Source organism: Monomorium pharaonis, chromosome 2, assembly GCF_013373865.1.
Source record: "Monomorium pharaonis isolate MP-MQ-018 chromosome 2, ASM1337386v2, whole genome shotgun sequence".
NCBI classification, from domain to species: domain Eukaryota; kingdom Metazoa; phylum Arthropoda; class Insecta; order Hymenoptera; family Formicidae; genus Monomorium; species Monomorium pharaonis.
The window spans coordinates 28533448-28542087 of NC_050468.1; positions in this window are offsets into that span (position 1 = coordinate 28533448).

Sequence of the window (8640 nt, forward strand, 5' to 3'; positions counted from 1 at the left end):
TGGCGCAAAGAAAGAAAGAGAGAGAGAGAGAGAGAGAGGGAGGGGGAAAGGGTCCTAAAGTCACGGGTCACGATAGCACGTTGGGCAACAATCGCCACCGGGAATCGCGTGCTCCAGAAACGTTTCAACGAGAGTCACCGTCGCCACCGCCTTTCAGTGGCAACGACACGTCACCTGTACGAATCCATTATGCTGCTCTAGCCGACATTCGTCTTTCTTCGGCAATGGAAAAAAAATTATCCGCTTGCTTCTTTCGAGCACTTAATCACAGAAATAAATTTAAAATTCAATAACACTATAGCGATGCTTCGAATATTCGTTGTTCCTGGCATCGCTAGCTTCATCGCATTGTATCTTTATATTTTTCTTTGAAAAATTTATAACTATAATTTTTAATATAAATTTTGCTAATATTATTTCATTTATTGAATTTATCTATTTATATACTACACAGAGGAAAAACAATTTTACTAAAATATTAAAAAATTTTATTGGATATGAATCTAACAATAATTTTGATGGTCCGAGAAAGTTATTTTTAGATTTGTATCCAACTAAATTTATAATAAAATTATTCTTTCTGTGCACTAAGAGAAGATTCGTTACGTTATATTCGATTCCACAATGCTCACTCAAAACAGCATCATCCAGACAACTTAAGCCGGCGTGTTGTACAAGAGGGTTTTGCGAGGAACGAGTGAAAGCCATACCGGTGGATTACGCCGGCCGGACCGTTTGATGAAATTCTCGGGTTCGCGAAAATGTGGGGCGTACGATAAATACCGTACAACTTTATAACGAGAGGAAGCCGGTAATTAAGGTAAATTTAAATGCACGTCCGAAACAGGTTACGCCAGATACGTAGCAAACGCTATCTCGAAGGATTCATCTCCCTCACATTTCTACATGCTCGGTCCACTTTTAAAGCGTAATCGCGTTTTACTCTTAAAATAATTATATCGATTATTATTACAAAATTATCAATAGAATAATGGTCTCCTTAAATAAATTGGAATTTTATACAATGATCGTTACTTTATGTTGCACGTACTAAGTATCTAACAATTTATTTAGAACGCACTATTATAACTTGTGATTTATTATCTAATATTACATAATGTTTTAAATGGCGGAAACGATATGATTATTTTACAAATCTTATAAAGCGTATAAATTTGATAATATAAATCTTGTATTTTTATACATTTTATTATTTAAATATTACATTTTATATGACTTATTACGTTAATATTTTGGCTAAGAGGAAACACGCAAGTGGCTAAGGACTAAGAAAAAAAATATAGTATCAAAAATTAAATCAATACAATAATTAAGAAGTTAACAGAATAATGATTAAAACGGAAAAATTCTAGATATTCTAATTTATATTTTGTAATTTTTCAGTTCTCTGATAAGACTAAAGTCTGCGAATAGTCGACATAAGTAAGAGTCGTAGACTTTAGTCTTATCAGAAAGTTGAAAAATTTACTAGACATAAATTAGGATTCCTAGGATTTTTCCGTTATCTTCTGAATTATTTTCCAGGTCAGTAAATATGCATCCCGCGCGGCATCTAAGAACACCGGTAAATTACCTTGAAACGAGAATATCTACGGAGATGCGCGTTTCAGATTTTATGAGGAATGGGTGAAAGCCACGCCGCCGCAGCCGCATCCGATGGTCTAATGAAGCGGCCGATCCCTCGAATTAAACGGATGAGCAATTTGTCCTCCTTTAAGCTTTCTTACACTTCTTCTCCAGAACTAGGCAGGATCCTCTGAGAGAAGATCAATACCAGGAACGGTTCTTAATGGTAATTAATCGAATTAATTAAATTAATTGTCAACGCGAAAAATATATCTAAATTTACATGGGAGATAAATAAAGAATAAATTGGAAAAAACAAATGTCTTTAGATAGTTATGTACTCGTATATAACATATGTAGTATTACTTAAAGTAACATATAATATTAATATTACTTAAAATAACTATAAGAATTAGATAAATTATTATTCATCTTTAAAAATGTTTAATTTTTCTGAAAAAAGAAAATAATTTATGTATTGGTAAATTTCTATCTTACTCTTGGAAATTAATAAAAAAAGAAAAAAGTGATTTTTTAAATACTTATTACTTGTCCCTTCTTAATTATATTCGTTATTTTATAAAGATTGTTTCGTATTTTTTGAAGGTGCAGGAAGAATTATTCATTTCTAGTGCTTTCAAGAGAAATCACCATTCCTATTTGTGATCAATTATGAATTGTATTAAATCACTACCAGTACGATGAATCGTGAAAGAAATATGCACTTAATCTTTCCTAATTTTTCTAAGCACACCTTTGTTGACTTTCCAGGCATGTCTATGTAATTACACTTACTATCTGAACACGTTGTTGACACATTTTATTTTATTAACGTATTGCAATCTTGTGATTGTTGTCCAATAGTTTCTCAATTTTATTATAAAATTTTAGATTATCAGGCATTGTATTATTATTCAAAACAATATATTTTAATATTTTGAACAATTAACCTGAGAGAACATTTATTAAATTATATGACAAAATTTTGCTAAAAAGTTATAATTTGCAATTATGTAAGTATATTTATAAAAATATGTGTAAAATTTAATTATTCTTAAATTATAAAAATATTGCAATATAATATATTATACATTTAACACAGCAATATTTTGAAAAATTAAATTTTCTAAAATAATTGTAAAATATTATCAAAACTTCACTTGCAATTAAATTAGTTTAATTTTCGACAAATATATTATGCAGAAATTTTAATCCAGTAAAATTGTTGTATTATGTGACATATTCTTTTAACGCAATTATTATGAAATTTTCGTCACTTTATGCCATTATTGTACAATATTTGCACAATGTGCTTAGCGGAGTTAATTCTAAAATATAATTTTAACGTTTAATTATAAATTATGACAAAATTATTTAATACAAGTTTATGCATTATAAATTCATAAACAGGCAACATTAAAATGGAGTTTAAATAATGTTACGACTTGTTTACAGAATGCTTTATAGACAATACGCTGTTATTGACATAGAAAGTGACGCGAGATGGAGTATGGACAGCCGACCGCAAAGGTCGGAGCTTTAGCTCCATGAGATTCATTCGTAAACAGCTAGTTGACTTTCTGTTATCTGTAACCGTGAGATGCGAGTTTTCAATTTTAAAATGTCGTTGCAAGGTTCATGAGATCGTGTGGAGCCCATTTTATAATCACACTCGTTAACTCAACGCAAGATCTCCCTGCATTCATAAAGGTCTTGAGATTCTGCTTGACAAATAGCGACAGATTTTTCTAGCTACGGACAAGGTCCGCTCGAAAATTTCTCTTTCTCAGTTCCTTTGTTTCACCGAGACACTTAATAGCAGGAATAATAGTAGGTTGCTTAGAGGATTTCTGGATCATGCTCAAACGTTTATTCAGCGAACTGTATTTAAATATCTATTAATTAATAAAATTGTCAATATAAATTTGTATAAAATCTGCAACATTTTTTTTACGGTTGATAACAGTTTTTCTAATTATTTTTGCTACTTTGTTAAGACACAATGACCAATTGCAAATGTAAGAAAAATTAATCGACACTTTATGTTACTTGTAAGTCACTTGTAAGTCTATACTTTAAATTATTTTGTTTTCTTCTGCAGTGAGAAAAAAAAGTGATTTTTGAAGAATATCTGTAATGAGAAAAAATACGCACTCTTATTAAACTCTGATTAAACCTTGATAACAAACTCGCCTTTTTGATTTTATAATTTAGTCAAATTACGTCGATAAGACGCGAAACGGAAGTGCTGTGATGCGTTTCATCTGCGTTGCTCCGTAAGTTATCATCTTTCGAGGAAACAAGTTTGCGCAAGGATGGAGAATTTCTTGCTGTTTAAAAACCACATTTACGTGCAAGTGATGACGAGAATTCCCACCTGTGGAAGTATCGTGTTCACATTCAGGGGCGGACTAGCCGAGAAAATACAAAAAAGTTGAAATAAAAATGACATTAAGCATTACAATGCTAAATTTACATATAGTTATAAATAAAAATATTACATACAAAAATATATTAATACTCATAAAGGGTATAAATATTTAAATATTTATATATTTGTATTATAAACTATTATACGTTATTTAAATTACACTTATACACTTTGTATTATTTAATCAATTAAGTTGTTATTGGTCTTTTAAAAAAATAATATTTTTTCAACTTGATATAAATTTAATCTATAATTCATGTTTTACGTTGATCAGTGATTACGCATAGTAAAACTGTTGTGAAAGATTCCCGTGGAGAATTTTTACGTAGAAAAAATCTACATAAAAAAAATTTTTACGTAGAAAATCACAAAATCAATGTCCTAACATTTTTTCACGATATTTCCTTAGGCAATCCGTTCCTATATTATGATCAAGTGCTTGTACCTAGATGCAGTAATACCGGTCGCTCGACATCGGGGTGCACGTAGGCAGATAATGAGCAGAGATACGCGCGCACGCGGGGATGTAAATGATATACTAATGCAGGAAATGCCCGGTTAGGTCCTATGCATCATCCGTCGCCAGGTGTTAGCACGACACGATCAATCGCTCGGTGTCGACATTGTCCACAACAAGTCGCCAACGAGTTGTCACCGACTGGCCTTTAAGGTCGTCCAACCTTAAACGCCCTAATCGACCATAACGGGCTACTTCTTGCATGAGCTCCTTCCGCATCTTCAACCTGACCAAAATAGGATCACCTGTTGTTCCAAGGTGAGAACTTCCAATCACACTCAACTGAAACCTCAACCTTGCCATGCGCAGTTGTGCATAAATTTGCGATTTACGAGATTATGTGATTGATATTGAAGTTATGAAGAATAATTTAAATAAAGCATATATGTATTTATATTAGTGTCATTATAACTGTTAAGTAACATACATAGTTTATAACAAAGTTATAATAATAAAACAAATGACAAAAGTAAAGCTAGTCCAAGAGTTTCAGAATAAAATTAAATATTTTTTAAGTCAATTATTGTATCAACTATTGCATATGGCGATACACACTCGTTTATTACTTAATAAGTAATTAAATAAGTTGATTCTATATTTGTTAATTGTTCAATTTATTCTTTGAAATTATTAACATAATATAAACATAAAAATAATGAAGAAGTATCATAAAATCGTAAGTATCGTAATTAATTTCACTTGTTTTTAAACGTTTATTAACCATCTATCTCTTAACTTACGGTGAAATATCCCTTACTAATACTATTCGATCTGTTATAACGCATGTCTTAAGGTCGACTTACCTGGTATGCTTTAATCAATCTTAACCAACTGCTTCTTGCCTCCGCTTCTTCCGTATCTTCAACCTGTCTACGTATGACAACCCGCTATATTTCAAGGTCAGCACCTCTACAGTTAACTACAGATGCTGCCATCGTTTTGTGTTAAATGGATATATTAGAAACAAACATTATTTTTTTTAAACATTAACTTTACATTACAATTTTGTAATTACGCTTTTACGTTTAATTTCTTGTGCATTTGTTTGTCTATTTTTTTTATTTTTTACAATTTTTCACGATATTTTCTTTATTCTTTCATCTTTATTTTCTTAATTTTTTAAATAAACTGTTGGTTTCTCTTGTTAGCCTCTTCTTTTTATTAGATTAAATGCATGCTTTTCTAGCTTAAACGCATGTTTTTATTACGTATTTAATAATTACTGATTATTCAACTAATACGTAAATTTACAAAAAATTTAATTAAAAAAACAGAATATTATAATAAAACATACATTTTAGAAATGCGACTGGCTGATAGAACTTTCATTGAAACTTTCAACATGTCAATATGTATATCTAAATAATATATTTAATTATTAATTTACTACTATTAAACTAATATTGAAGGATATAATCATATTTCGCAATATTTTATATTTGCAAATTATATACATTGTAATTAACAGTTAAATATGTAATATTATAATATTTGATTCTTTTTTTTTCCTTTTAATAATATTATTTTGATCAAAATGTTATTATAAAAAAATTGAAAAGGAAATATTTATTTTCTTAAAACTAACATAAGTGAACACGCTATAGTCGTTTAGATCAACTGTTGTAAATAGATGAAATAAGTCACATAAGAAAAAGAGTATCTACAATATCTGTTTCTCCAAATATACTATATATAAAAAAACATTAAAGGAAAATATAATATGATAATACCAATAAATAAAAAAATACGCATAAAAAACGAAAATGTATAAAATGAGCAGGACACGATTATTCTCGGATTAACTTGACAAAAAAATTCGCAATCGTATACTTTAAATGTCCTTCGAAACTTGTGTATTTTTCTTTTATCCTATTTATTTGTCTAAGTATCAGGCAAATTTTTTTTAGGAGATTACAACGGAAGTGAAAAAAAAAGACGTCTAACGAGGTCGAGTTTCGAGAAACTATTTGCCAGAAGGATGCAGGCGAATCGAAGGTAAACCGATAAAAACGTCGAGAGAAACCCGAGACGCGGAGGAAGAGAGAGGTGTTCTCACGCTTCGCCGGGAATTCGGCAGACGAGCTCTTCGTGATACTCGCAACCGTGTAAGATGCGGCTTCCAATTCTCCGTGGCGAGCGTGCCTTCGAATGAGGCTATCGATAGTGAAGGCAGATTGGCCACGTACAAAAGATGCTAGTTTATATGAAAGTTTAAGCGATATGTTCATACGCATAATCTGTATGAAATCAAAAATCGAAATTATAATCGCAATATAACTTATAAGATACTGTTTGTGCACAGGATCTTACTTAGAGATTTTGAGATTTCAGAAATATTAATTAAATTAATTTTCACTAAATTTATTAAATGCGCGATCAGAATCTAACGTTTCTAGCGTAAGGAAGATGTGTTATGTAACCCGTCTACTATAAACACTGTGACGAATTTACTTAATCTAATCCATCGTTATGTACATGTATTTGTCTTGCGCTTCCATGAAACGCTCGATTACGGAAGAAGCGTTGGGGGGATGTCCCTCTTTCTCTCTTTTCTCCGCCTGTTTTATCCGACGTTCATTATGTGACTGAGGAAACTGTTGATTAAACCGTGACGGGAAAAAGGAAGCGGATGATTTCAGAGATCTGCCGCCAGCTATGGCACGGCCGGACACGATTAATACGAAACGCCTGTGAAACGCTTTAATCGCGACAAGAAAATGTCACTTTTTGTCATGGTGAATTTCGGTTCGCGGATCATCGAAGGATGTACAGAACGGAACTTGAATGCGTAACGATAACGGTAAAACAAATTCGCGGCTTAATTTAAATCTAGGTATTTCGATCTATTTTGAATACCGTATTCAAAGTTGAATACCGAACTTCACTCTGAATGTAAGGAAAAGTCGTTAAATACGTACCGATTTTCCAAATCGTATTTCTTTAATATTTTATATTTTTACTTATTATAAGCAACATTCAGTGAGAAATAATAAAACCAAAATATATATATTGTAAAAATAAATTTAACCAGTTTTAAAAATTTAACGTTATTACAAACATTAAATTTTTCAAAATTTTATTTTATTTACTTCATTTGACTGTGTATTGCACAAAATAGTTTTTATAATTAGTAAATAATTTATTTAATAGAAAAAGTATGTTACATTTCATCAAGTAAAGAAATATAGTCCTTTATTTAAAAAAAAATGCGTTTACAGTTGTATGCAAAAACATGGTTTATTAAAATTAAGAACTTTTTTCAGTACTTTTTTCAATATAATAAAAAATAACTTATGTGGTTCACATTCAACAACTGTTCCCTAATACTGTGAATTTAGAAGAACTTGAACGCGTTGCATATATGATTCCGACGTCTTATTTTAATTGCCAATAAATTCGCGTATTTGCACTCATACGTCGGATTTGCGTTTTCCAGCATAAAGTTTCTACGTGTAAGCCGTTTAATCGAAGCACAGGAAATTAAGCGATCCGCAAGATCGTTTAATAGAGACGCATTTCCGGTTTAAAAGAACCAGTTTTGTGGCCTGCACTTTTCAGCTGTCATTGTATAAAAGTTTATTTGCCATACCTGCTTCCTGTAAAGACGAAAAATAAACTTCGATGCCTCTAACTGTTCCTTGTAACACTGCGCGTTTAACAGATACTTAACAGATACTTAACGTGAATTGAGCAATTTTTTATAATCAAATTCAACGTATTTAAAAACGATATATAAAAAAAAAATGTAGTTAATCAATTGTGGCATAATACAACTCTTATTCATTGTGCACAATTGTTTCTTGTCATTAATTTGTCGGATAACCGTTTTTGTTTTTATTAAAAGACGTTCTTTTAGCGGCATATAAGGCACGACATACAAGTCAACTCCTTGCGCATGATTTCACGCACGTTGCCGAACGATAATTAAATCTCTCGGGGCTAACAGTTAACTAAAACATTCGCCAGTAGCTCGTTAAGATTTTTCGCGCGTAACCATCTCGTTCGCACGAGAGCAAAATGAAAGCATGTACAATTAATTATAATTACAAACCGCAAGCGTTGAGTCGCACCGTGTACGGCGCGTCGGCACTGCATTTTTGTCGTC